Below are 12300 nucleotides of genomic sequence, written 5' to 3' on the forward strand. Positions count from 1 at the left end.
AGGACAGCCATGGCTACGTTTTGAGGGTAAAATCATACCTGTAGAGCAAACGCTGCGGACACAGCAGCAGTTTTAAAAAAGATTTTAAGATTAATTTTTTTGCTCCTCTCACTCTAGCAGTTGAGCTGTCTCACTCTAGCCCCAACATTCCGTCCCATACACACCAATTATAAATTTTGAAACGGGTGAAAAAACATCATGAAACTTAAACTGGAACTGAAGAAAAAGTATAATAGATATTGAAAAGATAAATACAAGTTGAATAGTTGAATGTCTTGTCTTCGTTTTAAAGTTTGAATGGTGGCTCTATGTCAATGTATGTGGAAGTAGTAAGAGTTTAAAAATGAGTAAGTTGAATGAGAATTTGAAGGGTCTCCCCATTGAAATACATGGGAAATTTTTGTTGAATAAAGTTGAATAAAATTAAAAATATAAATGTTAAAAATGAGAAAATTAGAAGCAGTCATGTCCAAAATAATAGGAATCTAACGATGTTTGAATGGTTTTTCTAAGTTGAACGGTTTTGAAGGAGTAGGCTTTGAAAAAACGTACGGAAAAATAAAATATAATAATAATAATAACTAGAAAGTGCATTTTCTGAAGAAACTGCAGTGTGAATGCTTGAATCTGAATGTATGCACTGAAATGAATTAATTACTGAATTTTGAGTTAAAAATATTGAATGAGATAAAAAAAAAAAACCCGAATTTAACCTGAAAACAAAGGTGCTGAACTGCTAAAAGCTGAAGGTTACACAGAAGAAGAAGTTGGAAAAAAACTGAAAATGTTTTAAATGTAAATTAGAAAACCCTAAGAAATGAGAAAAGAACATTTAGAGTCAGAAAACATCTGAATGAATATTAAAAGGTCATATTCTTTGAATCACTGAATGACTCAAATGTGATCCCTCCACTTTGATCCACACAGTTTAAAAAGTTTAAATGCCTGAGCTTTGAAAGACACGGTGTTGGAAAGAGAACAATAATGGCGACAATTTGAGGGTAAAATGATGGCTGTAACACTGTGGACACAGCAGCAGTTGAAAGAGAAGTGCTTAAGATGAATCTTGGCACAGTGGCAGGCAGAGCTCGTTAAGCAGGCAGGTGTGAGCCTGGTTGCTATAGTGACCGCACCCAATGGCTCCATACACACGTACACAGACATGCGCCTCACTTTTGCTGCTTAAAATGAACAGAAAAGTCAGGCCGAAACAAATCGCTCCCAAATGAAAAGTAAAAGTCGTATTGACAAAATTCTTTCACCGTGAGCGACAGCAATGTCTAGTCTACCTAATTCTCAGTTTTCATGCCTGTGGAGCTTATTATATGGACGTGGTGACAGTGGAAAGACACCATGCTCTTCTGATTTTCAAACGAACCTTCTGAGCCATTTTAACATTAGAGTCTATGGAAGAGTTGGAGGGAGGAGGCTGTGCATTGGTGACATTTATGAAAGAACCATAACACCTAGTACAATAGTAAACACATTGGATGAAAGAGGACAGCCATGGCTACGTTTTGAGGGTAAAATCATACCTGTAGAGCAAACGCTGCGGACACAGCAGCAGTTTTAAAAAAGATTTTAAGATTAATTTTTTTGCTCCTCTCACTCTAGCAGTTAAGCTGTCTCACTCTAGCCCCAACATTCCGTCCCATACACACCCATTATAAACTCTGAAACGGGTGAAAAAACATCATGAAACTTAAACTGGAACTGAAGAAAAAGTATAAAAGATATTGAAAAGATAAATACAAGTTGAATAGTTGAATGTCTTGTCTTCGTTTTAAAGTTTGAATGGTGGCTCTATGTCAATGTATGTGGAAGTAGTAAGAGTTTAAAAATGAGTAAGTTGAATGAGGATTTGAAGGGTCTCCCCATTGAAATACATTATAAATTTTTGTTGAATAAAGTTGAATAAAATTAAAAATATAAATGTTAAAAATATGAAAAATAGAAGCAGTGTTGTCCAAAAGAATAGGAATCTAACGGTGTTTGAATGGTTTTTCTAAGTTGAACGGTTTTGAAGGAGTAGGCTTACAAAAAACGTACGGAAAAATAAAATATAATAATAATAATAACTAGAAAGTGCATTTTCTGAAGAAACTGCAGTGTGAATGCTTGAATCTGAATGTATGCACTGAAATGAATTAATTACTGAATTTTGAGTTAAAAATATTGAATGAGATAAAAAAAAAAACCCGAATTTAACCTGAAAACAAAGGTGCTGAACTGCTAAAAGCTGAACGTTACACAGAAGAAGAAGTTGGAAAAAAACTGAAAATGTTTTAAATGTAAATTAGAAAACCCTAAGAAATGAGAAAAGAACATTTAGAGTCAGAAAACATCTGAATGAATATTAAAAGGTCATATTCTTTGAATCACTGAATGACTCAAATGTGATCCCTCCACTTTGATCCACACAGTTTAAAAAGTTTAAATGCCTGAGCTTTGAAAGACACGGTGTTGGAAAGAGAACAATAATGGCGACAATTTGAGGGTAAAATGATGGCTGTAACACTGTGGACACAGCAGCAGTTGAAAGAGAAGTGCTTAAGATGAATCTTGGCACAGTGGCAGGCAGAGCTCGTTAAGCAGGCAGGTGTGAGCCTGGTTGCTATAGTGACCGCACCCAATGGCTCCATACACACGTACACAGACATGCGCCTCACTTTTGCTGCTTAAAATGAACAGAAAAGTCAGGCCGAAACAAATCGCTCCCAAATGAAAAGTAAAAGTCGTATTGACAAAATTCTTTCACCGTGAGCGACAGCAATGTCTAGTCTACCTAATTCTCAGTTTTCATGCCTGTGGAGCTTATTATATGGACGTGGTGACAGTGGAAAGACACCATGCTCTTCTGATTTTCAAACGAACCTTCTGAGCCATTTTAACATTAGAGTCTATGGAAGAGTTGGAGGGAGGAGGCTGTGCATTGGTGACATTTATGAAAGAACCATAACACCTAGTACAATAGTAAACACATTGGATGAAAGAGGACAGCCATGGCTACGTTTTGAGGGTAAAATCATACCTGTAGAGCAAACGCTGCGGACACAGCAGCAGTTTTAAAAAAGATTTTAAGATTAATTTTTTTGCTCCTCTCACTCTAGCAGTTGAGCTGTCTCACTCTAGCCCCAACATTCCGTCCCATACACACCCATTATAAACTCTGAAACGGGTGAAAAAACATCATGAAACTTAAACTGGAACTGAAGAAAAAGTATAAAAGATATTGAAAAGATAAATACAAGTTGAATAGTTGAATGTCTTGTCTTCGTTTTAAAGTTTGAATGGTGGCTCTATGTCAATGTATGTGGAAGTAGTAAGAGTTTAAAAATGAGTAAGTTGAATGAGGATTTGAAGGGTCTCCCCATTGAAATACATTATAAATTTTTGTTGAATAAAGTTGAATAAAATTAAAAATATAAATGTTAAAAATATGAAAAATAGAAGCAGTGTTGTCCAAAAGAATAGGAATCTAACGGTGTTTGAATGGTTTTTCTAAGTTGAACGGTTTTGAAGGAGTAGGCTTACAAAAAACGTACGGAAAAATAAAATATAATAATAATAATAAAGATTAGAACTAGAAAGTGCATTTTCTGAAGAAACTGCAGTGTGAATGCTTGAATCTGAATGTATGGACTGAAATGAATTAATTGCTGAATTTTGAGTTAAAAATATTGAATGAGATTTAAAAAAAACAACAACAAAAAAACGAATTTAACCTGAAAACAAAGGTGCTGAACTGCTAAAAGCTGAAGGTTACACAGAAGAAGAAGTTGGAAAAAAGCTGAAAATGTTTTAATTGTAAATTAGAAAAACCTAAGAAATGAGAAAAGAACATTTAGAGTCAGAAAACATCTGAAAGAATATTAAAAGGTCATATTCTTTGAATCACTGAATGACTCAAATGTGATCCCTCCACTTGGATCCACACAGTTTAAAAAGTTTACATCTCTGAGCTTTGAAAGACAAGATGTTGGAAAGAGAACAACGATGGCGACGTTTTGAGGGTAAAATGATGGCTTTAACACTGTGGACACAGCAGCAGTTGAAAGAGAAGTGTTTCAGATGAATCTTGGCAGAGTGAGAGAGAGAGCTCGTTAAGCAGGCAGGTGTGAGCCTGGTTGCTATAGTGACCGCACCCAATGGCTCCATACACACGGACACAGACATGCACCTCACTTTTGCTGCTTAAAATGAACAGAAAAGTCAGGCCGAAACAAATCGTTCCCATATGAAAAGTACAAGTCGTATTGACGAAATTCTTTCACCGTGAGCGACAGCAATGTCTAGTCTACTGAATTCTCAGTTTTCATGCCTGTGGAGTTTATTATATGGACGTGGTGACAGTGGAAAGACACCATGCTCTTCTGATTTTCAAAAGAACCTTCTGAGCCATTTTAACATTAGAGTCTATGGAAGAGTTGGAGGGAGGAGGCTGTGCATTGGTGACATTTATGAAAGAACCGTAACACCTAGGACAATAGTAAACACATTGGATGAAAGAGGACAGCGATGGCTACGTTTTGAGGGTAAAATCATACCTGTAGAGCAAACGCTGCGGACACAGCAGCAGTTTTAAAAAAGATTTTAAGATTAATTTTTTTGCTCCTCTCACTCTAGCAGTTGAGCTGTCTCACTCTAGCCCCAACATTCCGTCCCATACACACCCATTATAAACTCTGAAACGGGTGAAAAAACATCATGAAACTTAAACTGGAACTGAAGAAAAAGTATAATAGATATTGAAAAGATAAATACAAGTTGAATAGTTGAATGTCTTGTCTTCGTTTTAAAGTTTGAATGGTGGCTCTATGTCAATGTATGTGGAAGTAGTAAGAGTTTAAAAATGAGTAAGTTGAATGAGGATTTGAAGGGTCTCCCCATTGAAATACATTATAAATTTTTGTTGAATAAAGTTGAATAAAATTAAAAATATAAATGTTAAAAATATGAAAAATAGAAGCAGTGTTGTCCAAAAGAATAGGAATCTAACGGTGTTTGAATGGTTTTTCTAAGTTGAACGGTTTTGAAGGAGTGAGATGCCAAAAAACGTACGGAATATATAATAATAATAATAACTAGAAAGTGCATTTTCTGAAGAAACTGCAGTGTGAATGCTTGAATCTGAATGTATGCACTGAAATGAATTAATTGCTGAATTTTGAGTTAAAAATATTGAATGAGATAAAAAAACAAAACAAAAAAAAATGAATTTAACCTGAAAACAAAGGTGCTGAACTGCTAAAAGCTGAAGGTTACACAGAAGAAGGAGTTGGAAAAAAGCTGAAAATGTTTTAATTGCAAATTAGAAAAACCTAAGAAATGAGAAAAGAACATTTAGAGTCAGAAAACATCTGAAAGAATATTAAAAGGTCATATTCTTTGAATCACTGAATGACTAAAATGTGATCCCTCCACTTGGATCCACACAGTTTAAAAAGTTTAAATGTCTGAGCTTTGAAAGACAAGATGTTGGAAAGAGAACAACGATGGCGACGTTTTGAGGGTAAAATGATGGCTTTAACACTGTGGACACAGCAGCAGTTGAAAGAGAAGTGTTTAAGATGAATCTTGGCAGAGTGGCAGGCAGAGCTCGTTAAGCAGGCAGGTGTGAGCCTGGTTGCTATAGTGACCGCACCCAATGGCTCCATACACACGTACACAGACATGCGCCTCACTTTTGCTGCTTAAAATGAACAGAAAAGTCAGGCCGAAACAAATCGTTCCCAAATGAAAAGTAAAAGTCGTATTGACAAAATTCTTTCACCGTGAGCGACAGCAATGTCTAGTCTACCTAATTCTCAGTTTTCATGCCTGTGGAGCTTATTATATGGACGTGGTGACAGTGTAAAGACACCATGCTCTTCTGATTTTCAAACGAACCTTCTGAGCAAGTTTAACATTAGAGTCTATGGAAGAGTTGGAGGGAGGAGGCTGTGCATTGGTGGCATTTATGAAAAAACCATAACACCTAGGACAATAGTAAACACATTGGATGAAAGAGGACAGCGATGGCTATGTTTTGAGGGTAAAATCATACCTGTAGAGCAAACGCTGCGGACACAGCAGCAGTTTTAAAAAAGATTTTAAGATTAATTTTTTTGCTCCTCTCACTCTAGCAGTTGAGCTGTCTCACTCTAGCCCCAACATTCCGTCCCATACACACCCATTATAAACTCTGAAACGGGTGAAAAAACATCATGAAACTTAAACTGGAACTGAAGAAAAAGTCTAATAGATATTGAAAAGATAAATACAAGTTGAATAGTTGAATGTCTTGTCTTCGTTTTAAAGTTTGAATGGTGGCTCTATGTCAATGTATGTGGAAGTAGTAAGAGTTTAAAAATGAGTAAGTTGAATGAGGATTTGAAGGGTCTCCCCATTGAAATACATTATAAATTTTTGTTGAAAAAAGTTGAATAAAATTAAAAATATAAATGTTAAAAATGCGAAAAATAGAAGCAGTGTTGTCCAAAAGAATAGGAATCTAATGGTGTTTGAATGGTTTTTCTAAGTTGAACGGTTTTGAAGGAGTTAGATGCCAAAAAACGTACGGAATATATAATAATAATAATAAAGATTCGAATAACAATACTGTGAATGCTTTTCAAGCATTCACACTAATAAAGATTCGAATAACAATACTGTGAATGCTTTTCAAGCATTCACACTAATAACAATACTGTGAATGCTTTTCAAGCATTCACACTAACTAGAAAGTGCATTTTCTGAAGAAACTGCAGTGTGAATGCTTGAATCTGAATGTATGCACTGAAATGAATTAATTGCTGAATTTTGAGTTAAAAATATTGAATGAGATTAAAAAAAAACATAAAAAAAAACCGAATTTAACCAGAAAACAAAGGTGCTGAACTGCTAAAAGCTGAAGGTTACACAGAAGAAGGAGTTGGAAAAAAAACTGAAAATGTTTTAAATGTAAATTAGAAAACCCTAAGAAATGAGAAAAGAACATTTAGAGTCAGAAAACATCTGAATGAATATTAAAAGGTCATATTCTTTGAATCACTGAATGACTCAAATGTGATCCCTCCACTTTGATCCACACAGTTTAAAAAGTTTAAATGCCTGAGCTTTGAAAGATACGGTGTTGGAAAGAGAACAATAATGGCGACAATTTGAGGGTAAAATGATGGCTGTAACACTGTGGACACAGCAGCAGTTGAAAGAGAAGTGCTTAAGATGAATCTTGGTACAGTGGCAGGCAGAGCTCGTTAAGCAGGCAGGTGTGAGCCTGGTTGCTATAGTGACCGCACCCAATGGCTCCATACACACGTACACAGACATGCGCCTCACTTTTGCTGCTTAAAATGAACAGAAAAGTCAGGCCGAAACAAATCGTTCCCAAATGAAAAGTAAAAGTCGTATTGACAAAATTCTTTCACCGTGAGCGACAGCAGCTTCTAGTCTACCTAATTCTCAGTTTTCATGTCTGTGGAGTTTATTATATGGACGTGGTGACAGTGGAAAGACACCATGCTCTTCTGATTTTCAAACGAACCTTCTGAGCCATTTTAACATTAGAGTCTATGGAAGAGTTGGAGGGAGGAGGCTGTGCATTGGTGACATTTACGAAAGAACCATAACACCTAGGACAATAGTAAACACATTGGATGAAAGAGGACAGCCATGGCTACGTTTTGAGGGTAAAATCATACCTGTAGAGCAAACGCTGCGGACACAGCAGCAGTTTTAAAAAAGATTTTAAGATTAATTTTTTTGCTCCTCTCACTCTAGCAGTTGAGCTGCCTCACTCTAGCCCCAACATTCCGTCCCATACACACCCATTATAAACTCTGAAACGGGTGAAAAAACATCATGAAACTTAAACTGGAACTGAAGAAAAAGTATAATAGATATTGAAAAGATAAATACAAGTTGAATAGTTGAATGTCTTGTCTTCGTTTTAAAGTTTGAATGGTGGCTCTATGTCAATGTATGTGGAAGTAGTAAGAGTTTAAAAATGAGTAAATTGAATGAGAATTTGAAGGGTCTCCCCATTGAAATACATGGGAAATTTTTGTTGAATAAAGTTGAATAAAATTAAAAATATAAATGTTAAAAATGAGAAAAATAGAAGCAGTGTTGTCCAAAAGAATAGGAATCTAACGGTGTTTGAATGGTTTTTCTAAGTTGAACGGTTTTGAAGGAGTAGGATTACAAAAAACGTACGGAATAGATAAAATATAATAATAATAAAGATTAGAAGAACAATACTGTGAATGCTTTTCAAGCATTCACACTAATAAAGATTAGAATAACAATACTGTGAATGCTTTTCAAGCATTCACACTAATAATAAAGATTAGAAGAACAATACTGTGAATGCTTTTCAAGCATTCACACTAATAAAGATTCGAATAACAATACTGTGAATGCTTTTCAAGCATTCACACTAATAATAACTAGAAAGTGCATTTTCTGAAGAAACTGCAGTGTGAATGCTTGAATCTGAATGTATGCACTGAAATGAATTAATTGCTGAATTTTGAGTTAAAAATATTGAATGAGATTAAAAAAAAAAAAAAAAAAAAAAACGAATTTAACCTGAAAACAAAGGTGCTGAACTGCTAAAAGCTGAAGGTTACACAGAAGAAGGAGTTGGAAAAAAACTGAAAATGTTTTAAATGTAAATTAGAAAACCCTAAGAAATGAGAAAAGAACATTTAGAGTCAGAAAACATCTGAATGAATATTAAAAGGTCATATTCTTTGAATCACTGAATGACTCAAATGTGATCCCTCCACTTTGATCCACACAGTTTAAAAAGTTTAAATGCCTGAGCTTTGAAAGATACGGTGTTGGAAAGAGAACAATAATGGCGACAATTTGAGGGTAAAATGATGGCTGTAACACTGTGGACACAGCAGCAGTTGAAAGAGAAGTGCTTAAGATGAATCTTGGTACAGTGGCAGGCAGAGCTCGTTAAGCAGGCAGGTGTGAGCCTGGTTGCTATAGTGACCGCACCCAATGGCTCCATACACACGTACACAGACATGCGCCTCACTTTTGCTGCTTAAAATGAACAGAAAAGTCAGGCCGAAACAAATCGTTCCCAAATGAAAAGTAAAAGTCGTATTGACAAAATTCTTTCACCGTGAGTGACAGCAATGTCTAGTCTACTGAATTCTCAGTTTTCATGCCTGTGGAGTTTATTATATGGACGTGGTGACAGTGGAAAGACACCATGCTCTTCTGATTTTCAAACGAACCTTCTGAGCCATTTTAACATTAGAGTCTATGGAAGAGTTGGAGGGAGGAGGCTGTGCATTGGTGACATTTATGAAAGAACCGTAACACCTAGGACAATAGTAAACACATTGGATGAAAGAGGACAGCCATGGCTACGTTTTGAGGGTAAAATCATACCTGTAGAGCAAACGCTGAGGACACAGCAGCAGTTTTAAAAAATATTTTAAGATTAATTTTTTTGCTCCTCTCACTCTAGCAGTTGAGCTGCCTCACTCTAGCCCCAACATTCCGTCCCATACACACCCATTATAAACTCTGAAACGGGTGAAAAAACATCATGAAACTTAAACTGGAACTGAAGAAAAAGTATAATAGATATTGAAAAGATAAATACAAGTTGAATAGTTGAATGTCTTGTCTTCGTTTTAAAGTTTGAATGGTGGCTCTATGTGAACGTATGTTGAAGTAGTAAGAGTTTAAAAATGAGTAAGTTGAATGAGAATTTGAAGGGTCTCCCCATTGAAATACATGGGAAATTTTTGTTGAATAAAGTTGAATAAAATTAAAAATATAAATGTTAAAAATGAGAAAAATAGAAGCAATGTTGTCCAAAATAATAGGAATCTAACGATGTTTGAATGGTTTTTCTAAGTTGAACGGTTTTGAAGGAGTAGGCTTTCAAAAAACGTACGGAAAAATAAAATATAATAATAAAGATTAGAAGAACAATACTGTGAATGCTTTTCAAGCATTCACACTAATAATAAAGATTCGAATAACAATACTGTGAATGCTTTTCAAGCATTCACACTAATAAAGGCTGACTTCAGGGATGGTTGCAGTTTGACCTATGACATCAGAGTAAAGACAGCTGGAAATAAGGGGACAAGAACTTCTTACCTCATCTGTATAATATTTACTCAGTTCAGTATCATTTCACGTTCTTTATTTCCTGTTATTGGGATACTTCACTAAATTGTATCCTTACACTTTGGCAATCTGTTTTTATAAGCTGACATGCCGATAAAATACTTCTAAATTGATCTGAATACAACAAAAAAAATTGGTGGAGACGTGGAGCACAAACACAGGAAGACCCACTAAATTCGGGTGAGGATCCAGATAAATAAAACTGAGGCAGGGGGTTGCGAATGACCTTTGAATGTACCCTTCAATGTTTTCTAAAACATTATGCTTAAGCTCTTTCTTGTGAATTATGTTCTCATTACTAACTCTAGATTTCTATTGTTGGACTACTACTAATATTCAGTATTGGTTCAGTCCTGCACTTCAATTTATGTCTGAAACAAGCTCGATTCTTCCATCCTTGAAGGCAGCTTCTGTTTGATTGGCTGTCCATCAGAAACAGCAAGTTTGAAAAGCAGGTGGGCTTCTGTGGTTACAGCTAAATCCCCAAAAATAAGATGCCCATATTAGGGTCATCTGCAATTTCTTTGGTTCTGGCTTTGACTTCTTCTCCTCCCATATCTGCACTAACATGGCGTTATTATCTGTGGCGGCACCTATTGCAGCGGCTACCTGCGAGTAAAGGGAGCAATACACTTGTTGCACATTGGTTTGTAGCTGATGATTAGCCACAGGCAGATGTTTTAGGGAGCGGTTACATAGTAGTCCTCTAATGCATTTATCACCCTGTCATGTGTCTATCAATGATATCTTCCACACCCATTTATAGTCCCTTCAATTGCTGACATCGAGGACAAGAAAGAAAGAAACTTCTAGTTATTTCACCCATTTTGGAAAAGTCAGTAAATGTTCCTGGCTCCCTACGGTCTTAAGTCACCACATTACTGTGAATCGCCTCTCTTTAAGATTTTAGCTCATCCTACTCTCACACATTATTATTTCATTTATTTTATAAATACACTGCTACTTCTGGGTTTTCTGTAAATTAATGCGAACAAATGCAAACATAAAATGAATCCATCAGTATTTAGTTTACTTTATGTATATATAGTATGCCAGTAAATGTTATGAGATGGTTTTATCCAAACACAAAGCTACTTAGAGGGGAGAAAATGTCATGTGGAAATTAATGTTTTATACAAAAAGTTTGAGCCAGCAACTCAACACAGATGTCAGATATTAGCTTCTTTGGATTATCAACAACACTGGGTATAATAGGCAAGATTTCAGCAATGGCAGTGGTGTTATATAAACTACAGCATTTTATAGCATCTGAAACAATACAAAGTTGACCTTAATTGACCCATCAAAAATTTAACAGATACCGCCAATGGACGGTAATGTCTTTACAAGCTGTAGATGACAGAAACACCGTGACTTTATAATTAGATAACCTTTTAAGAGCAACAGGTTGCTTTGACAGGACTAAATCTAATCACATTCCCAACTAAATTGAGCCTCGATTGACCCCGTGAACAGCTGCAAAACCAATGATAACCTCATTTGTGCATTACAGAAACTTAATTTCTCCATTATGCGTCTGAGTCGCCAGCAATTGGTCAACATAACGGAGCAGCGCTGACCTGGGCACACTCTTTAGCCTGCTCTCTGTCCCCGCTGGAGAACACTTTGAGAATGAGGATAAGACTCATATTTGTTGTGTTTTCAATACATGTTTATGAGAATAACACTCACACAATAGCCATGGCCAACAGCAGCTATGAGAGTTCACTTGCCATGAACTTAGTTGAGATTAATTTTTGACTTGACAATGTATTATATAGTCGATAAGATGTTGCAGGGACAATGCAAATGCACAGCAATCAGCCAACCCGAGCGTCATGTATAAAAAGCCTTCTGTGGAATTTGCACAGAAAGCATTTGTGAAAAAATAAACTTTTCTTCTTTTTATTTCAGGGACAACCACAAAATAAACTTTGTTTTTCTCTCTCCTGAAGTGTTATTTAGGTTGTTTTACTGGAAGTTTCCCCAGTTGTGCAGATAGAAGTGTAGAAATATCTCTCTTCCCTTGGATATAAAGGAAGCAGCTGGCATTCCACTAATCTAAAAATCCACAAAATTTGTTCGGAGCAGTTTCATCGACATCTGTCTCAAAGAAGCATACAGCTAGCTAGCATTACAGCTGACTCAATTGGA

The 12300-nt window shown here is 35.9% G+C and overlaps 1 protein-coding gene across 1 annotated transcript in view; it reads right to left on the reverse strand.

Moving 5' to 3' along the window:
* Positions 1-12300, reverse strand: part of sox5 (SRY-box transcription factor 5) — a 323149-nt gene that overhangs the window by 159118 nt on the left and 151731 nt on the right. The window lies entirely within an intron of this gene.

The sequence above is a fragment of the Aulonocara sp. 'chitande type north' Nkhata Bay genome, linkage group LG17, assembly GCF_057382095.1.
Source record: "Aulonocara sp. 'chitande type north' Nkhata Bay isolate Kocher_YH1m ecotype deep benthic linkage group LG17, A_spYH_male_GT1.1, whole genome shotgun sequence".
In the NCBI taxonomy this organism is placed as follows: domain Eukaryota; kingdom Metazoa; phylum Chordata; class Actinopteri; order Cichliformes; family Cichlidae; genus Aulonocara; species Aulonocara sp. 'chitande type north' Nkhata Bay.